Source organism: Meles meles, chromosome 13, assembly GCF_922984935.1.
Source record: "Meles meles chromosome 13, mMelMel3.1 paternal haplotype, whole genome shotgun sequence".
Lineage (NCBI taxonomy): Eukaryota > Metazoa > Chordata > Mammalia > Carnivora > Mustelidae > Meles > Meles meles.
The window spans coordinates 42,378,214-42,397,879 of NC_060078.1; positions in this window are offsets into that span (position 1 = coordinate 42,378,214).

A 19,666-nucleotide genomic window follows, 5' to 3' on the forward strand; every position below is an offset into this window, starting at 1 on the left:
ACAGAATCCACCACTACCCACCCTTTACTGAAGATTGGCATTTTCACAGAAAGAGGGAAATTATACAGACCTGCTTCTGTCAGTAGACCTAGCTATTGTTCCCAGGCTTCAGTTTTAAATTCCATTTCTTTTCAGTTTTTAGTCAGGAAGTCAGATATATATCCTGTAGTGTGTATGAAGGGACCATTATGGCAGGATAAATTTAACCTTAACAAAGGACTTTGTTTGAAGGCTGTCTTAATCCTGATCCATTTTACTGCTTTCTTCCATGGCCTGATACATGGCACTAGGAACCTACTGAGAATGACTGTTGGTGAGGAAAGCTGTCCTTTGGTTTTAAACAGAACATCTTTTTTGTTTCTTTGTTTCATATATAATCACTCCAAAAAAAGAACCTTGTAACTGGACTATTTATATCAACAGCTCTGAAACAGAGCCAGTGTTATCCTCTCTGTAGCCAAGGGGGACCTCAAACACCTTGATGATGATCAACTTTCTTTTACCTTACATGTGGAAAATACAGCAGCTTCCCCTCCCTGTGCCATGTTGAGAAGCTAGTTTTATCTGTGGGGTGTCTGATTTAAAAGGTGTTAATTGTGTAGCAGGAGAATATAATCTCAAGAGACAAAGAAAAAGGAGCATTTGAAAAACAAGAAGGTGACTGTGTTGGTGAATGGTGTCCAGGTAACAAGCATTTCTCTGCATAGGAAGTGTGTCCATATCTATAATTCAATCTCTATCCTTCAGGGTAGAGATCAGTTCACAAACAACATTTAAATAAAATGAATCTATATGGTAAACATGGGAGCTGAGTGGAAAGTCATCTTTATTATTGATTAGGAGATGTTTCTTATTAATATCTCTTTAAAAGTTACCATTTAGGTAGAGAGAAAAAAAAAAAAGCACAAAATTTGGGCTTACAGAGACCTGAGTTTGAATCCTGACTGTCCTAAAGATCTGAGTGACCTTAGGCAACTATGTAAATTTTCTATTATAACAAATTCAAAACTAGGAATTTAGATCCATGCAATCTGAGATTGACCCATTTTTCCTGACTCCTCCCTACTAACCAAAACTATAAGCTTCAGAATGGCTCAAAAGAGAACTAAGGGAGAACTCTGAAAAGTGGTTAAGAAGAAAGCAAGGTGTTGGACCCCACAATTAGATGAATGGCACCATGAGCAGGCACCTTACAACTCACACATACCAGAAGGTAGGACCCCATGTACTATGGTTCATGACCTCCAACCTAGCAATTGAAATCAGCCCAGGTGGGCTCACCCCTTCCCCCAGACTGACAGGAGTCTCCTCAGACAATTGGTCAACCCAACACTATCAACAAGGTGGGTAATTTGAGACCACCAGCAAAAATAAGCAGCAGGAGGAACAGCAACCTTCTTCATTAAGCCTGAGGACTCTACTTTCCCTTAAAGAGATACCAAGAGGGGCAGGCAGAACAGGACAAAAGAAACCCAACTACATTGAGTAGCCTGGTACAGGAAATGTCTTGGTCCATGCGTTCTAAAGTCACTCTGCACCTGTCTAGACACACCTGAGAGTATGGGGGGAAGAGCTTGAGAGGGAGCCAGGAAAGGAATTCCATCTATCCCACCATCCAACAAGAAACACCCAGAAGATGGGCCTGGAAAAAACCCTTTCACCTCTCAGGCAGCACAAACAGGACCAATGGGAGCCCCATGGGCTCCAGAGAAACCAAACAAACCAAAACAGTGCTCCAAGTTCTGCATGTTAAACTGCCATTGGAACCACAGTGCATGGGCCAGGACTCTCATGCTAAAACTCAATGGAATGACCGCATGCAGAAATAAAGGATTTAAATAGGACCAAGAATCTCTTAACACAATAAAGTATCCACGGCACAATCAAAAATCACTCAGCTTACAAAGAATGGGGGAAATCACAACTAGAATGAGAAGTCAATCAAGAAAGAAGAAAGATGGTGGAGGAGTAGGAGACTAAAATACCATCAGGTCCCAGGAGTTCAGCTAGAAAGTTATCAAACCATTCTGAACACCTAGAAACTCAACGTGAGATAGAAGAGAAGAGCAGCAATTCTAGGAACAGAAAATCTGGAAGGTAGGGCTTGTGGAGAAGTGAATCCAAAGCAAAAGAAATACAGACCACAGAGAGAGGGGATGGCTCCTGGCAAGAGAGAGAGCAGAAGAGCACAAAATTGGAACTTTTAAAAGTCTGCTCCACTGAGGGACATCACTCGAGAGGCTAAGTGGTCAGTATGGTCTCAGGACCCATGGGGTCACAAAAAGACCAGGGGTGTCTGAGTGTGGCGAGCTACCAGGTATCAGATCAGGGAAGCCAGTTAGAAAGAGCCGAGGAGGGGCTCTCACCTCAAAGTTACTTAAACAATGATCCAAGTCATAGTTGGGCCACTGCTCTCGAGCATGGAGCCTACAACTGGCAGATCCAGGGAGAACCCCCCTTCCTCCTCCAGGAGCAGTAGCACAGGACTGTGCTGCAGGAATTGGCTGGGTTTGGAGATTCTAAATGGGGCCATGCACCAGACATTGAAATGCTCAGTCACAGGTTGGATGAACACGAAGTGTCGCCAGGAGCAGGGAGACAGAAGAGATTGACTACTTTTTTCTGAAGGCACACGGAGGAGGGGGGCCCCACGCTCTCAGCTCCTATGGACTGGTGATTAGGAGGCTGTCATTTTCATTCCTGTCCTCCAAAGCTATATGGTAAGTGCTCAGGGAACAAAAGCTACCGAGAGCAAAACTGAGATTACTTAGCCTGGCCCTTGACAAGGGTGGTGCAATTTCGCCCTGGACAAAGACAGTTGAAATCACTGCAACAATCCCCTCCCCCAGCAAATCAACAAGAGCATCCAGCCAAGACCAAGTTCACCGATAAATGAGAACTAAAGAACTCCAGAGCTTGCAGAAAACAGCACATAGAATTCATGGCTTTTTTCCCATGAAACTTTAATCTTTCAAAGGTAAATTTTTAAAATTTTCCTTTTTCCTTATTGTATTTTTAACTTTTTCTTAACATTTTTAAACTATTTTATAAATATCTTTAAAAAACTCTGAATTTTCATTGTTATAGTCATAGTTTATCCCTTCATTATATATATATATATATTTATTTAGATTTTATTTATTTACTTGACAGAGAGAGATCACAAGTAGACAGAGAGGCAGGCAGAGAGAGAGAGAGGGAAGCAGGCTCTCTGCTGAGCAGAGAGCCCAATACAGGACTTGATCCCAGGACCCTGAGATCATGACCTGAGCCGAAGGCGGCAGCTTAACCCACTGAGCCACCCAGGTGCCCTCATTACATATTTTTTAAAGATTTTATTTATTTATTTGACAGACGGAGATCACAAGTAGGCAGAGAAGCAGGCAGAGAGAGAGGAGGAAGCAGGATCTCTGCTGAGCAGAGAGCCCGATGTGGGGTTCGAACCCAGGACCAAGATCATGACCTGAGCCAAAGGCAGAAGCTTTAACCCACTGAGCCACCCAGATGCCCTGTATTCCTTTATTATATTTAACCTCATTTTTTATATACATACAGGTTAATTATTTTTTTTAATTTTGGGATACAATTTCTTCGAATAGATCAAAATATACTCTAAATCTAGTACATGGCTTTGTTCTGGTCTCTAGCCCGATCACATTCTCTCTCTTTTTATTTTTCTTTTTCCAACCAACTTATCAATTCATTTTTAAGAATCTTTTTTAAATTTTCATCTTTGCAGTCATATTCCATCCCTTCATCATGCTTGCCCTTATTTTTGCATATATATAAGTTTTTCTTTCTTTAAAATTTTGGGAAGTAGTTTCTTCCAAGAGACCAGAATACATGCAAAATCAAGTGGTTGGCTCTGCTCTATTCACCGTGTGTGTGTGTGTGTGGGTGTGTGTGTGTGTGTGTGTGCGTGTGTGTATAATATATATAAATTATATATACATATACATATACATATATATATGTATATGTATATATAATTTCCCCCCCTCGTTTCTCCCCCCAGTTTTGAGTCTCTTCTGATATGGTTAGTGTATATTTTTCTGGGGTCTTTGCCACCCTCTTAGTATTTTATTTTCTCATTCATCTGTTCTTATTTGGATAAAAAGACAAGGCAGAAAAACTCACCACAAAATAAAAAAAGAACAAGAGGCAGTACCAATGGCTAGGTACTTAATCGATACAGATATTAGTAATATGTCAGAACTAGAGTTCAGAATGATAATTATCAATGTGCTAGCTGGGCTCAAAAAAAGCGTGGAAGATATTACAGAATCCCTTCATGGAGACATAAAAGAAAATATAACCAAGATGAAATTTTTAAAAAAGCTATTAATGAGGTACAATAAAAAATGGAGTATCTTACTGCTAGGATAAATGAGGCAGAAGAGAGAATTAGTGATATAGAAGATGAAATGATGGAAAACAAAGAAGCTGAGCAAAAGCGAGACAAGCAGTTACTGGATCATAAGAGGAGAATGCGAGAAATAAGTGATACCATAAGACAAAGCAATATTAGAATAACTGGGATCCCAGAAGAAGAAGAAAAAGAGAGAGAAGCAGAAGGTATATTGGAGTAAATTATAGCAAAGAATTTTCCTGATATGGCAAAGGGAACAAGCATCAAAATCCAGGAAGCATAGAGAAGCCCCCTCAAAAAAAAAAAAAAAAAAAAAAAAAGAAAAGAAAAGAAATATGTCCACACCCCATCATCTAATAGTAAAATTTACAAGTCTCAGCGATAAAGAAAAAAAATCCTGAAAGCAGCTCGGGACAAGAGGTCTGTAACATACAATGGTAGAAATATTAGAGTGGCAGCAAACCTATCCACAGAAACCTGGGAGGCCAGAAAGGACTGGCCTGATACATTCAGAGCACTAAACAAGAAAATTATGCAGCCAAGAATACTATATAGCTAGGCTGTCACTGAAAATAGAAGAAGAGATAAAAAGCTTCCTGGACAAACAAAAACTAAAAGAATTTGCAAACACCAAACCAGCCCTATAGGAAATATTGAAAGGGGTCCTCTCAACAAAGAGAGAGCCTAAAAGTAACAGACCAGAAAGGAACAGAGTCAATATACAATAACAGTCACCTTACAAGCAATACAATGGCACTAAATTCATATCTTTCAATAGTTATGAATGAAAGTGTGCTAAATGTGAAAAGACACAGGTTATCAGAATGCATAAAAAAACAAGACCCATCAATATGATGTGTGTATGAAACTCATTTTGGACCCAAAGTCACGTCCAGATTTAAAGTGAAGGGGCTGGAAAGCAATTTACCATGCTAATGGACAACAAAAGAAAGCTGGGGTGGCAATCCTTATATCAGATAACTTAGATTCTAAGCCAAAGATTATAATAAGAGATAAGGAAGGACACTATATCATACTCAAAGAGTCTGTCCAACAAGATCTATCAATTTTAAATATTTATGCCCCTAACATGGGAGGAGCCAATTATATGAACCAATTAATAATAAAATCAAAGAAACACATCAACAATAATACAATAATAGTAGGGACCCCCTTCACTGAAATGGACAGATCATCTAAGCAAAGGATGAACATGGAAATAAAGGCTTTAAATGACACAGTGGACCAGATAGGCATCACAGACACATTCAGAACATTCCATCTCAAAGCAACAGAATACACATTCTTCTCTAGTGCACATGGAACATTCTCCAGAATAGATCACATCCTGGGTCACAAATCAGGTCTCAACTGGTACCAAAAGACTGAGATCATTCCCCGCATATTTCAGACCACAATGCTCTAAAATAGAACTCAATCACAAGAGGAAAGTTGGAAAGAACTCAAATACATGGAGGCTAAAGAGCATCCTACTAAAGAATGAATGAGTTAACCAGGAAATTAAAGAATTAAAAAATATATAGAAACAAATGAAAATGAAAACACAACTGTTCAAAATCTTTGGGACACAGCAAAGGTGGTCCTAAGAGGAAAGGATATAGTGATACAAGACTTTCTCAAGAAACAAGAAAGGTCTCAAGTACACAACCTAACCCTATACCTAAAGGAGCTGGAGAAAGAACAGCAAAGAAAGCCTAAACCCAGCAGGAGAAGAAAAATTATAAAGATCAGAGTAGAAATCAACAAAACAGAAACCAAAAGAACAGTAGAACAAATCAATGAAACTAAGAACTAGTTCTCTGAAAGAATAAGATTGATAAATCCATGGCCAGACTTATCCAAAAGAAAAGAGAAAGGACCCAAATTAATAAAATCATGAATAAAAGAAGAGAGGTCATGACCAATACCAAAGAAATACAAACAATTATAAGAACATATTATGAGCAACTATATGCAAGCAAACCTGAAAATCTGGAAGAAATGGATGTATTCGTAGAGACATATAAATTACCAAAACTGAACCAGGAAGAAATAGAAAACCTGAGCACCAATAACCAGTAGGGAGATTGAAGCAGTAATCAAAAATCTCCCAAAAAACAAGGGTCCTGGGTCAGACAGCTTCCCAGGGAAATTCTACCAAACAATTAAAGAAGAATTAATATCTATTCTCGAGAAACTATTCCAAAAAATAGAAATGGAAGGAAAACTTCCAAACTCATTGTATGAGGCCAGCATTACTTTGATCCCAAAACCAGACGAAGACCCCATCAAAAAGGAGAATTACAGACCAATATCCTTGATGAACAGGGATGCAAAAATTCTCACCAAATTACTAGTCAATAGGATCCAATAGTACATTAAAAGGATTATTCACCGCAACCAAGTGGGATTTATTCCAGGACTGCAAGTTTGGTTCAGCATCTGCAAATCAATCAGTGTGATACAATACATACTTTAATAACGGAAAGTAGAGGAACCATATGATACTCTCAATAGATGCTCAAAAAGGCTTTGACAAAGTATACCATCCTTTCTTGATCAAAACTCTTCAAAGTGTAGGGATAGAGGTTATATACTTCAATATCATCAAAGCCATGTATGAAAAACCCACAGTGAATATCATTTTTAATGCAGAAAAATGGAGAGCTTTTCCCCTAAGGTCAGGAACACACATGGCTGTCCACTACCATCACTGCTATTCAACATAGTACTAGAAGTCCTACCCTCAGCAATCAGAAAACAAAAAGAAATAAAAGGCATCTGAATCGGCAAAGAAGGCAAACTCTCACTCTTTGCAGATGATATGATACTTTATTTGGAAAACCCAAAAGATTCCACTCCAAAACTACTAGAGCTCATACAGGAATTCAGTAAAGTGTCAGGATATAAAATCAATACACAGCAATCAGTTTCATTTCTACACACCAACAGCAAAACAGAAGAAAGAGAAATTAAGGAGTCGATTCCATCTACAATTGCACCTAAACCATAAGATACCTAGGAATAAACCTAACCAAAGAGGCAAAGAATCTGTACTCAGAAAATTACAAAGTACTCATGAAAGAAATTGAGGAAGACACAAAGAAATGGAAAACTCCCCATGGTCATTGATTGGAAGAACAAATATTGTGAAAATGTCTATGCTACCTAAAGCAATCTATACATTTAATGCAATCCCTATCAAAATACCATCCATTTTTTTCAAAGAAATGGAACAAATAATCCTAAAATTTATATGGAACCAGAAAAGATCCTGACTAGCCAGAGGAATGTTGAAAAGGAAAGCCCTTTTCCAGACTAAAAGCTCTATTACAAAGCTGTCATCATCAAGACAGTATGGTACTGGCACAAAAACAGAAACATAGATCAATGAAACAGAATAGAAAGCCCAGAAATAGACTCCAACTCTATGGTCAACTAATCTTTGACAAAGAAGGAAAAAATGTCTAGTGGATAAAAGACATTCTCTTCAAAATTGGACAGCTACATGTGGAAGAATGAAACTGGACCATTTCCAGGTTGGGGTATAGACATTAGGGACATTACCATAGCATATGCTATGGTAAGTGCTGTGAAATGTTTAAGCCTGACAATTCACAGACCTGTACCCCTGGAGTAAATAATACATTATATGTTAATAACAAAAAAACAAAGAAGTTGACTAAATGATGCCACTACCAAGATGAATCCATTGATGAACTGACAAGGATCTTAAAGTAGCCGTCACAGAAATGCTGTGACAACCAATTATGAATTCTCACAAATGAAAAAAATCCCAGCAAAGAACTAGAAATTTTTAAAAATATATATAAATTATAGAATTGAAAAATAATAGTATTACATTCAACCCCAGAATGGTGTGTTTGTTATTTGAATTTTAAATAAGATGATACATAACAAAATGCACAGCATGGTCCCTACTATAAAACCTTAAAATAGTTCCTTTTAAGTAAGTTTTATAATTTTTGACACCAAGAGATGCTATAGTCTAATATCTACTCACAGGTTCAACCAAAGAAATCATTCCAACATAAACCCAAGCAAAATATTTTCCCTTAACTATGCCCTTTGTAGCTTTCTTTTTTGTTGTTTTGTTTTAAGATTTATTTATTTGACAGAGAGAGATCACAACTAGACAGAGAGGCAGGGAGAGAGCAGGGAAGCAGGCTCCCTGCTGAGCAGAGAGCCAGATGCAAGGCTCGATCCCAGGACCCAGAGATCATGACCTGAGCTGAAAGCAGAGGCTTAACCTACTGAGCCACCCAGGTGCCCTGTCCCTTCTTGCTTTCTACAGGCAACAAAATTTATCAGCAAATAATAATGAAGAAAACCTAGAGAATTTTACTGATCCTTAAATTCATAATTTGATATTACCATTATTTACATTGGGGGAACCAACAACCTCATTCTATATAAATAGAAACAGGGACTCGAGTCTTGTACATTCACTGTGATTACTACTGAGAAGCTCATTTCATAAGCCTATGGTTTCCTGAGAGCCTGGTTTTCCCCACCCAACTCCTCCTCTGACCCTCCCACCAATTCCAAGTTAGAACCATCCAGTGAAGCTCGAAAGCCATGGTTCCCAGTGTCCTGTTCAATAGTCAGGTCAGCTGCATCCTCCCATTCAAAAATGCTGCTATCCCTCTGGTGTGGCATGTGAATGGGAAAAAGGTGCCATATTTAGACATTACACAAATCTCTATCACCTTTCTAGTATTGGAAAAACTGGCTCACTCACGGTGAGACTAAACCAGTTCTTCTTTCTTAATTGCCAGCACTTTCTATGAGCTTAAAATTCCCAATCCAAACTCTGAGTAAATTGTCTGACCTTTTGGATTTAACACTATGAAAATTAAAAAAGGAACAAGGGATCAGGCTCTGTTATTTGATAGCAGACATTGGTGAAACTGCTAATTATGTTATAATCTGTGATCCTCAGAATTAAAGTGCCCAATGAAGGTAAAATTTTGGGAGACTGAATAGCCATAGCCACAGGCCAGTATGAGAGGCATAAAAAAATACCAAGTGTTATGAGGCAGAATGTTTACTATTAGCAGCAGTGGATAGGTTTATAAAAGAGAAAAGTTATAATCTTGAACTCAAGAATACTGAGAATTTAGGACTTTTGGGGAGTATACTTCAAAAAGTAACATTGGCAGTTAGAGTTGAAATAGCAGAAATTAAACTGAAGTTTTTGAAGAGGGGGGTGTAAATTACAATATCACTTAAATCCAGTCCACCAGGTCTTTCATATGGAAATTAATGCTTCAATTGAGAAAGCATGGAATGCTAAAAGTCAGCATGAGGATCAACCCAGGAAAACTAAAACACCTAACATTGACTGAACTCCACATGCCACATCTGATGAGTTATCCCTGACATTCTCAAAGAGCCTGTAAACACCCTCACTCATGGAGTCATTTTCATTGCTTCTCATATGCCCCTGTCTTCTCATACCATTCCATCAAATATCCCTCAGTGTGTGCAAACCTAGATATAGAGTTAGAATTCAGCACTCCCCAAGGGCCAATAACGATGTCAGACCTACGAAAGAAAACTTATCCTCCCAAAGAACTGAAAGGCTTTGTTTGTCTCTATCTGAAACATTCTGGAAATATGTGTAGAATGGATTCTGAACACGCCAGGCAGAAATGCAAAAATGAAAAAAGAGCCTAACTTTAAATTCCACTTAATAAATCTATTACATGCTTTGAAGCATTTTTGAATTTAGTGTGTTAGCACAAACAGCAAGGAGTAGTTCTAACTGGTTGCTTGGTTGATTAACTGAAACCTGGGTTCAACAAAGGCCCACACTAAATAAAGATGCCAGCAATTTCTTAATGCACTATTAAAGAAAGACTCCAGAGACTTAGCCAGATGCAAATATTGGAGTGGATTTCACATGTCCAATCCTCTGCCTAAACCAAGCTCTTCCCTCAGGGCCAGGGATGCTGCTGGGAGCTACTGTGACTAAAATAGGTCCCTTAATTAGAGTGAGACTAACACAGTCATCAGTGGTTAGTGCCAGGCAATGGTTTCCAGAGTCAGGAGTATATAGGGGCCAAAAACACAGCATTAGGGATCAGAATGACCTGCTGTGAAATGACCTTCATGGGGGATAATTAATAAATAGACGGGCATCCCACTAAGTTCCCCCATGTAACTAGGGAGAAAACGAAACAAAATAAAAGTCTATGAACATAAGGCAACCAAAAGATTCATAATCCCTCATCTAATACCCTAATATAAGCCAATTCAAAGACCTCAAGGTTTATTGAACAAAGGGGAGGCTGGGTAAGTGTCTCCAAAAACATTAGCAACAAGCACTCTGAATCTTACTCTTAGACTCTCATAAAGGAGCATGTGGCCACTTTCCAGGGTAACTATGCAATGAGGAAAGGGAAATATTTACTCTCTTTGGAATTTATTAATCACTGGTTCCTGGGTAACACTCATTCTTTGGGCCCTTAATAGCACTACATTCCACCATTCAGAGTATGGACCTGGTTCTATTAGTCTCCATTATTCTTATCTAAAATTATCTATATACTGTCTACCATAGAACCAGTACAATGCTGTACACATGCCAAGTACACAGAATACTTAATGGTAATGGCTGTCCTCAACAGCTACCAAAGACTACATACTGACTCCTTGACACACAAAGTGAGGACCAAGTGGAAGCAATCTCACCATAATATAATATCAAATCCAAATTCATACCCCTGAGGAACTGCACAAATATGTTCCACCATGGAAAACTTGGGATATGCAGGAGATACTGATCCAGGATGTTGAGAAAAGAGATATATCTTAAAGGGTGACAACACAAACATTATCAAATTGTGATTATAATCATAGCTATCTGTTTTAGATGCAAACTATTTTCCAAAACATAGCCATATAATTCCTTGATCCTAATCCTGAGTGACTGCTCTGGTGGATATTTTTCCTTATTATGATTGCAAGGGAAGACCATTCAATAAATGGTCCTCACTTGTTCTAGAATTCAAGGTCTGGCAAGAAAATGATGGCATATTCAAAATGGGCAGGAAAAGATGCTGATAGTGTTACTGATAACACTATTTACAAATGTCTAAACAGAATTGAAGGGCAGCAAGGAGAGATGTTGGAGTAACCCATGGTTAATAATAGCAGGAAGTCATCATCATTCATTCCCCAGATGTGAAGGCACAGATGGAGGACAGGTTACCAGGACCTGTAGTGGTGTGATGGGGAAGTCAGAGGAAGCTGTGACCTTTGGTGGAGTAATACAACCATGCCCAACTGAAGGTCTGGTGGGAGAGAGCCAGGGGAAATCCCCACCTTGATCTCTTTCCTCCCTACCTTCAGTATCCTGCCAGTACATTCTGGTAGCTAAACCCAGCTGGAATCCAGACATCGAAGGAGGCTTAGAGCTCATCTTCAAAGGCCATAGATCAGGGTGGAGAAGCAGAAAAATCTGATTTATAAGGGGCAATGAGAGAAACTTCATCATTCTTGTCTACTGTAATGATGACATTGTGGGAAAGGGCTGGGAACGCAGGAAGTGGCAGATTTCCCAGATCACATGGTAAGAGTCACACATGCCTGAGCATGGATGACAGTCTATACCAGGACAAGAGCAGCCACCTCAGTGCAACTGTAGTGTCCAGTGACCTGGGACGGATCAGAGTACGTTTTCAAATTGAAAGACAAATTGCTACATGCACTGCAACCTCTTGCAAAAGAAATGGCATGATGGCAACCGCACTTTAATTTTTTTTTAAGTTTTTTTTGTTTTTGTTTTTTGTTGTTTTTTTTTTTTTTTTTTTTTTTTTTTTTTTTGACAGACAGAAATCGCAAGTGGGCAGAGAGAGAGATTGGAGGAAGCAGGCTCCCTGCTGAGCAGAGAGCCTGACGTGGGGCTCGATCCCAGGACCCTGGGATCACAACCCGAGCCGAAGGCAGAGACTTTAACCCACTGAGCCACTCAGGCGCCCCCCCCCACTTTAATTTTTGAAGTGACATATGCACATTTCCATGTGCTGTTCTGACGAATTTACCTGGAGAATAGAGATTGCCAGCTTTGAGAGGGACCTAGAGCAAGGCAGGGTATCCAGATGGTCCAGGCTAGCAGTCAAATTTTTATGACCTGGAGGATCCAGTGATGTTTAAAATGTTTGTGTAAGATCAAGATGTTTCTCAGAGCCTAGGTTCATCCACACCAGGGCAGTAGGGATACCATGGGATCCCAAGGCCATGGGGTTAGGGACCTGGGCCCAGAGTGGCAGCAGATGTGGCAACTATGTCATCAGCATCTGCAGGTTTACAGACTGCATGCTGAGATGCAGTAGGAGGTCACTGGTCCCTGAAGCCCTTCATGGTAGCCTCAGCACAAGTATTAACTCTACCTTCCATAGAGGGAAGGAGCGCCACTGCTCAGGCAGTAAACTTTGTCAGTAAGTTATGACAAAATAATAGTGTCTGCATGGGCATTGCTATAAACATATCAGGGAGTTATTTAGATTCTTCAAAGAATTTAGAGTCTCCAGGTTGGAAAATTATTACAATATTGCAAAGCAAGTAGAAATTAAATTTAAAGATCATGGCATTTCACAGAAAAGAATGCTGTTTCAAAAGAAGCTTCGGTTGAACCAATTATTAATGAGGAAGACAATTTTGAAATCAATGTTTTCTTTTTAATTGAAAATGCAGTGATAGACTGCATCAACAGGCATTCTGAATTATAGACAAAGCAGGAAGGCACTTTCAAGTTCTTGTCCAATCTCCATACACCACAGAAAATGTCAGGAGAGACATTAAAATGCCACTGTACAAATTTACATTTAAAATTCAGACTTGCACTAAACTGATTTTAGCAAACAGTATTCCATGAGAATCCGCTTCAGATGTACTAAAATTTGTATTTCAAAATAACTCATCAAAAAATCTTTTCCATGTTGTCACTGTCTGTGAAATACTCTCACAGTTCCAGTGACAGTGCCACAAGCAGAAAATAGTTCCCCCAATTAAAAAATTATCAAAAATTACTGGGAATTAAGATGACACGTACTGTGATGAGCACTGAGTAACGTACAGAACTGTTGAATCGCTATACTGTACACCTGAAACTAATAGAACACTGTAGGCTAACTATACCGGAATTAAAATTTTTAAAAAACTATTTGTAGTCTTGCATGTGCCAAGAGTGACTGCTGTTGCTTTCAGTTCAACGGACTGAAAGTGAACTTGCTGTTAGTATAAAATCTGGTGACCTACTAAGTTAAAGTGCAGAAAAACAAGCCAGAAAATTAGTATAATTAATTAAGATATCACACTACTTATTGGTATTGTTTTATATAAATTTATGGTACCAAAATGGGTGGGGGTTTTTGGCAATTGGTAAGTTTATGTTGTTACTCATATATCACCATTATTTTTTATAATAAAATATTTTTAAAGAAAAAGCTTTATTTTTCATATTAATGCCTTTAAACATTATTTTTTCCTACTTCATGAACAAGGGTTCCACAGTTTCCTTTTTCACTGCTTTTATCAATTACATAGTCAGCCCTGACAGACACTTCCGTTTTCTTTTTATTCTGACTTGAATGTAGATGTGTAACCCAGAGGTACAGGAATCATTCTGAAATCATGAGAAAATCCAACATGTTAGAAATGAACCACCAGAAATAAGGAGTCTCTGTTTTTTTAATTTAATTTTTTTCAGTGTTCCAAAATTCATTGTTTATGTACCACACCAGTGCTATGGAATCTGTTTTTGATATTGCCATTGAACTAATACATTGCTCCTAAACTCTTTACCTCTAGATATCCCATATATGCCCAAAGGTAAACTAAAATGCCAATAATTTGAGGTACTAACCACCTATTTTTCTGTAATGTCTATACATCACTCAGAAGTCAGTTTACATGTCCTGGTTTGAAGAGAAATTCTCCAATTCCTTAAAAATTTACTCTCCCATGTCATTCATCCTATTACCATTTATTACATACATCATCACCTCAAATGATCTCATTGTTTGAATGACTGTCTTCTCTGAACTAAATTATGAGAGCTCCAGGTACTATTTTGTCTTATTTACCACTATCCACCCAGCCCCTGACACAAAGTACCTACTCAAGAAACTGTTGAATGAGTGACTGAATGAATTAATCAAAGACTTCCCTCAGGCAACACACCAGGCTCAGATCACAGAATAGGAAAGGGAAAAATGTCTCTCAATCGTTTCTTCAGCAGTGAAAACAAAAAAATATTTTTCTTCAAATACAAGTATAAGTTATTGTGGGCTCTAACTTACCTTATCCTTTTCGGGGAGAACACCTCTTACCTAAGTTCAGAAATGTACCAAACTGGGTTTCTGTGAAGGCAGAGGGAGTCTGTTCTCTCCCCTTCAGCGTTGGACCTGTTGTCATCATGCCACCAGATGGTACCACTCCACCTGCCACTGTTACAAGGTCCCCAGTGCTGCAAATGCTCAACATCTGGGAGAACAGCCTACAGATACTGATGCATCTAAGATTGTCTTCTGACTACCATTTTTCAGCTGTGATAATTACAACTGCATTCTGGGGAGCTAAATTCACAAGACAGAAACAAAAGGCTCATTCTTAGCTTTACCCTTTCCTCCTTGAAGCATAAAGGGCTCTCACAACCCATCATCCTGAACACGCATGTACAACCTCTTCTTTATTCCTCCATCCCAGCTGGATCCTGAGAGGTGTGCTTTCAGTTATCTTACTTATAACCTCAATATTTGTCTCTGCTTTGAATCCATGATCCATTTCATCTCCACATCCCACAGGATCTCCTTGCCACTTCCATTTAGTCAAGTTGAGATTCCTGTTCACAAAAATTCAGTATTCCTTCATTCACATCACTATAGGTTCACTTCCAATCTAAGGGTCAGAATCTCCTCCCCAAGTGACAGAATTAGTTAGATTCAGGTAGGACTACAAATCCGTTTTCCCACCACCACAGATCAGGCACGTGCCTTTCAGCAAGGCATTTTAAACATATGAAGACCCAAGCCAAATGCAGGAAAATGAAACTGGATCATTTCCTTACACCACACACAAAAATAGACTCAAAATGGATGAAGGACCTCAATGTGAGAAAGGAATCCATCAAAATCCTTGAGGAGAACACAGGCAGCAACCTCTTCGGCCTTAGCCACAGCAACTTCTTCCTAGGAACATCACCAAAGGCAAGGGAAGCAAGGGCAAAAATGAACTATTGGGATTTCATCAAGATCAAAAGCTTTTGCACAGCAAAGGAAACAGTTAACAAAACCAAAAGACAACTGACAGAATGGGAGAAGATATTTGCAAACGACATATCAGATAAAGGGCTAGTATCCAAAATTTATAAGGAACTTAGCAAGCTCAACACCCAAAGAACAAATAATCCGATCAAGAAATGGGCAAAAGACATGAACAGACATTTCTGCAAAGAAGGCATCCAGATGTCCAACAGGCACATGAAAAAGTCTTCAACATCACTTGGCATCAGGGAAATACAAATCAAAACCACAATGAGATACCACCTCACACCAGTCAGAATGGCTAAAATTAACAATTGAGGGAATGACAGATGCTGGCAAGGATGCGGAGAAAGGGGAACCCTCCTCCACTGTTGGTGGGAATGCAAGCTTGTGCAATCGCTCTGGAAAACAGCATGGAGGTTCCTCAAAAAAGTTGAAAATAGAGCTGCCCTATGACCCAGCAATTGCACTACGGGGTATTTATCCTATAGATACAAATGTAGTGATCCGAAGGGGCATGTGCACCTGAATGTTTATAGCAGCAATGTCCACTATGTCCACAACGACTTTCCAAACTATGGAAAGAACCTAGATGTCCATCAAAAGATGAATGGATAAAGAAGATGCTGTGTGTGTATACACGTGCGTGCGACACACACACACACACACACACAATGGAGTACTATGCAGCCATCAAAAGAAATTAAATCTTGCCATTTGCGGCAATGTGGATGGAGCTAGAGGGTATTATGCTGAGCAAAATAAGTAAATCAGAGAAAGACAATTATCATATGATCTCCCTGATATGAGGAAGTTGAGAGGGAACGTGGAGGGTTTGGGGGTAGGAAAAGAATAAATGAAACAAGATGGGATTGGAAGGGAGACAAACCGTAAGAGACTCTTAATCTCACAAAACAAACTGAGGGTCGCCGGGGGAAGGGGAATAGGGAGAGGGTGGTGGGGTTATGAACATTGGGGAAGGTAGGGGCTATGGTGAGTTCTGTGAAATGTGTAAACCTGGTGATTCACAGACCTGTACCCCTGGGTCTAATAATACATTTTATTTGTTAATAAAAAAATTATATATACATATATATGAAGGTCCAGGAGACCACGTCAGGGTGATCAGCATTCTGATTTAGAATTGGCAGTTAGAAATGGAAATATGCAAATGCAATTTAAAGTCCTGCAAATATATATATATATTCTTTGAAGAAAAGCTAGCCTTCCAAAAGAGCATGCACGTGCACGCATGCACACATGCGTGTGCACACACACACACAGATGATAACAATAATGATAAGGATATTAGCAAGTGTCTCAAATTTCATATAGTCAATATTTGTAGGAAAACAAGATTCCCAGGAACAAAGATGGCTACTGAAATTACCTGTTGGCATTGCTTCAGCAGAGACTTTTAAGGGATGTAAGAAAGCATTTGGTAGTGCACATCTATCTTGTGGGATGATACAGACACAAACAATTTCTACTTTATCATTTTTAGAAGTCCCAAAGCTCTTTCCTGTCCGTTTTATTCTTGAAATGTCCCTGTAAAGAGCCTACATTATTATCAGCCCACTTATATGATAAGAAAGCTGAGATGGGATAAGTTTAAGTGACTTGCCCAAGATTCCTCAAGCCATGTCCATCCTCCCACCATGATGATGAAGTGCCTTTCTCAGTTTAAAAACTCCCTAGGATATAGTAAAGTTGAATTTGGTTGTCACAGAGTTCTTTGTGTTTAAGGGTTAATTTGGGAGTCTTTTTTGTATAATAAAGCACTCTTCCACCCTAATGTGTGGCAGTATGTGTGGGATCACAGAAAAAGGAAGGTAGCAATAGGACAAAGTATTTACATGCCTCTAATTCCTCAAGCACTCAGAATTTGAGAGCTACCCCTGCTATCCCCATACATTAATATGCAATATTCCTACTTGATGGATTAGATCCAAAAAGTTTGTGGATTTGAAGAAGTGAAGCTAGCAACTGGTTACAGAGCAAAATGCAGAGTTTTCGTCAAATGCTTCATCTAGTTGCAAGAGCTGATGTTCATAGCAGTGACAAATTTGTTTGCAGTTTTATTCAAGAAAACAAAAAGGCTGAAACTGCAATATAAATGTCCTAATACATCAAATTCCTTTCTTTGAAAAGGTGGAAAACCAGTAACTGAGTGAGATATCCTGGTTGAGAGCAGCATTTTTTTTTTTTTTAAGATTTAATGACTCTGAGACCATTGGAAATATTGACCTGGAGCTCAAAAGTGTTATTTGATAAAGACAAACATACCAGGATGGACAGTATTAAGAGGCCAAATCATTCACTCATCAATTCATTTAATAAATACTTTCTGAGAATGCGTTTTGTTCTGTGAATTGAAAAAGGCAGGAGACAAATTAGATGAGTTTGCTCAAGGCGAGTAGAAAGAGAAGTGCACTAGGGACAAAAAGTTGATGTATCCATTTGGAATTAATTTAGCTGCAGGAAACAAAACATTACAGTAACTGAAAGAAACAGGGTTGATTTTTCTCTACACAATAAAATATCCAAAGAAGGCAGTTGCTCACATTGATTCTGCTGACCGGTGATACCATCTGGGACACCTATTTTTATTTACCTTTCTCTTCCATGACATTTAACATTGTATCTGTTGATTTTCACTACATTTTTAAAAAGCCTCCCCAAACTTAATGGCTTCATCAACAACAACTGATTGCCTCCTGCATGTGCAGGTCAGTTGTGATGTTCTGGTTCGAGTCCAGCCTTCCTCAGCTATCATCAGTGGGATCCACTCAGGTATTTCCCATCAGCTGCATATCATTTGGGGGAGTGGGGCTGGCTTTGCTGATGTTAACTGAGCCCCCTTACTTTCTAGGGTGTTGGCTGAAACACCCGAGCTCGTTGTGTATCTTATGATTTCTAATCACCCAGTAGGCCGACTTGGGCTTGTTGGCATAAGTGGGCAGGGATTTCAAAGACTGAGTGAAAACATATGAGTCCTCCTGAAGCCTGGACTCAGAACTGGCCCACTGCACTGTGCTGAGTTCTACTGGGAAAAGAAAGTCACAAGGGTAGCCCCAACTTAAAAGGAAGGGACAGGAACTTCAAATTTCGATGAGAACACCATTGTGGCCTGAATACAGAAGAAGAATAGTTGTTGCCATTTTTTCTTAGAAGATTTTATTTACTTGAGAGAGAGCAAGTGAAAGAAGGAGCACAAGTGCAGAGGAGAGGTAGAAGAAGTCTCCCTACAATGTGGGGCTCAATCCCAGGACCCTGAGATCATGACCTAAGCAGCAGGCAGATACTTAACAGACTGAGCCACCCAGGTGTCCCAGTTGTTGCCATTTTTGTAAATAACCTACCAATCTCCCCTCTGGCCAAAATTATTAATAACCTACGCACATGGAAAAGATACTCATTCCCACCAGACACCTGCAAAAGCCTCGTGCAATCGTGCCATCACTCTTCAAGTCTGGGTTTTGATGATCCACGGCTAAAGTACAGGTTATTTGCCTCCACAGACTCAGCAAATAATGAGACAGAGAATAGGAAAAGCCACAATAGACAGTTTTATTTAAGGAGGGGAAATGAGAGTGCATGGCATTCTCTGGTCCACAGCAATTTTAAATTCCCACCCAACAAATTTGCCAGATCCTCAAACAGCACAGTAGGAAATGTTTCTTAATTACAGCTCAGTTGTGTTCTCTGGGGTTGACCTCTCGTCCAACGTGCTCTATGAATTCTAGGAATGGCTCATAAATCCATTCTCTATGCAATTCACTTTTCCCTCCAGGTTCTTGATGTCACCTTCTGAGATATCCTTCTGGTCATGCAAGAAATAGCCTGTGCCTGCAGCTGAATAGCCTTTTTCAGCCTGCACCTTTCCCAGGCAATTGTGAAAACCTGAGTCCCTCTGAACTCAGCTAGTGATGTTTCTGTCATTACAAGTCCCTTAAAAATGTTGTGAGCTTTCTATATGTCTGAGTATATTCTATTCCATTTGGTG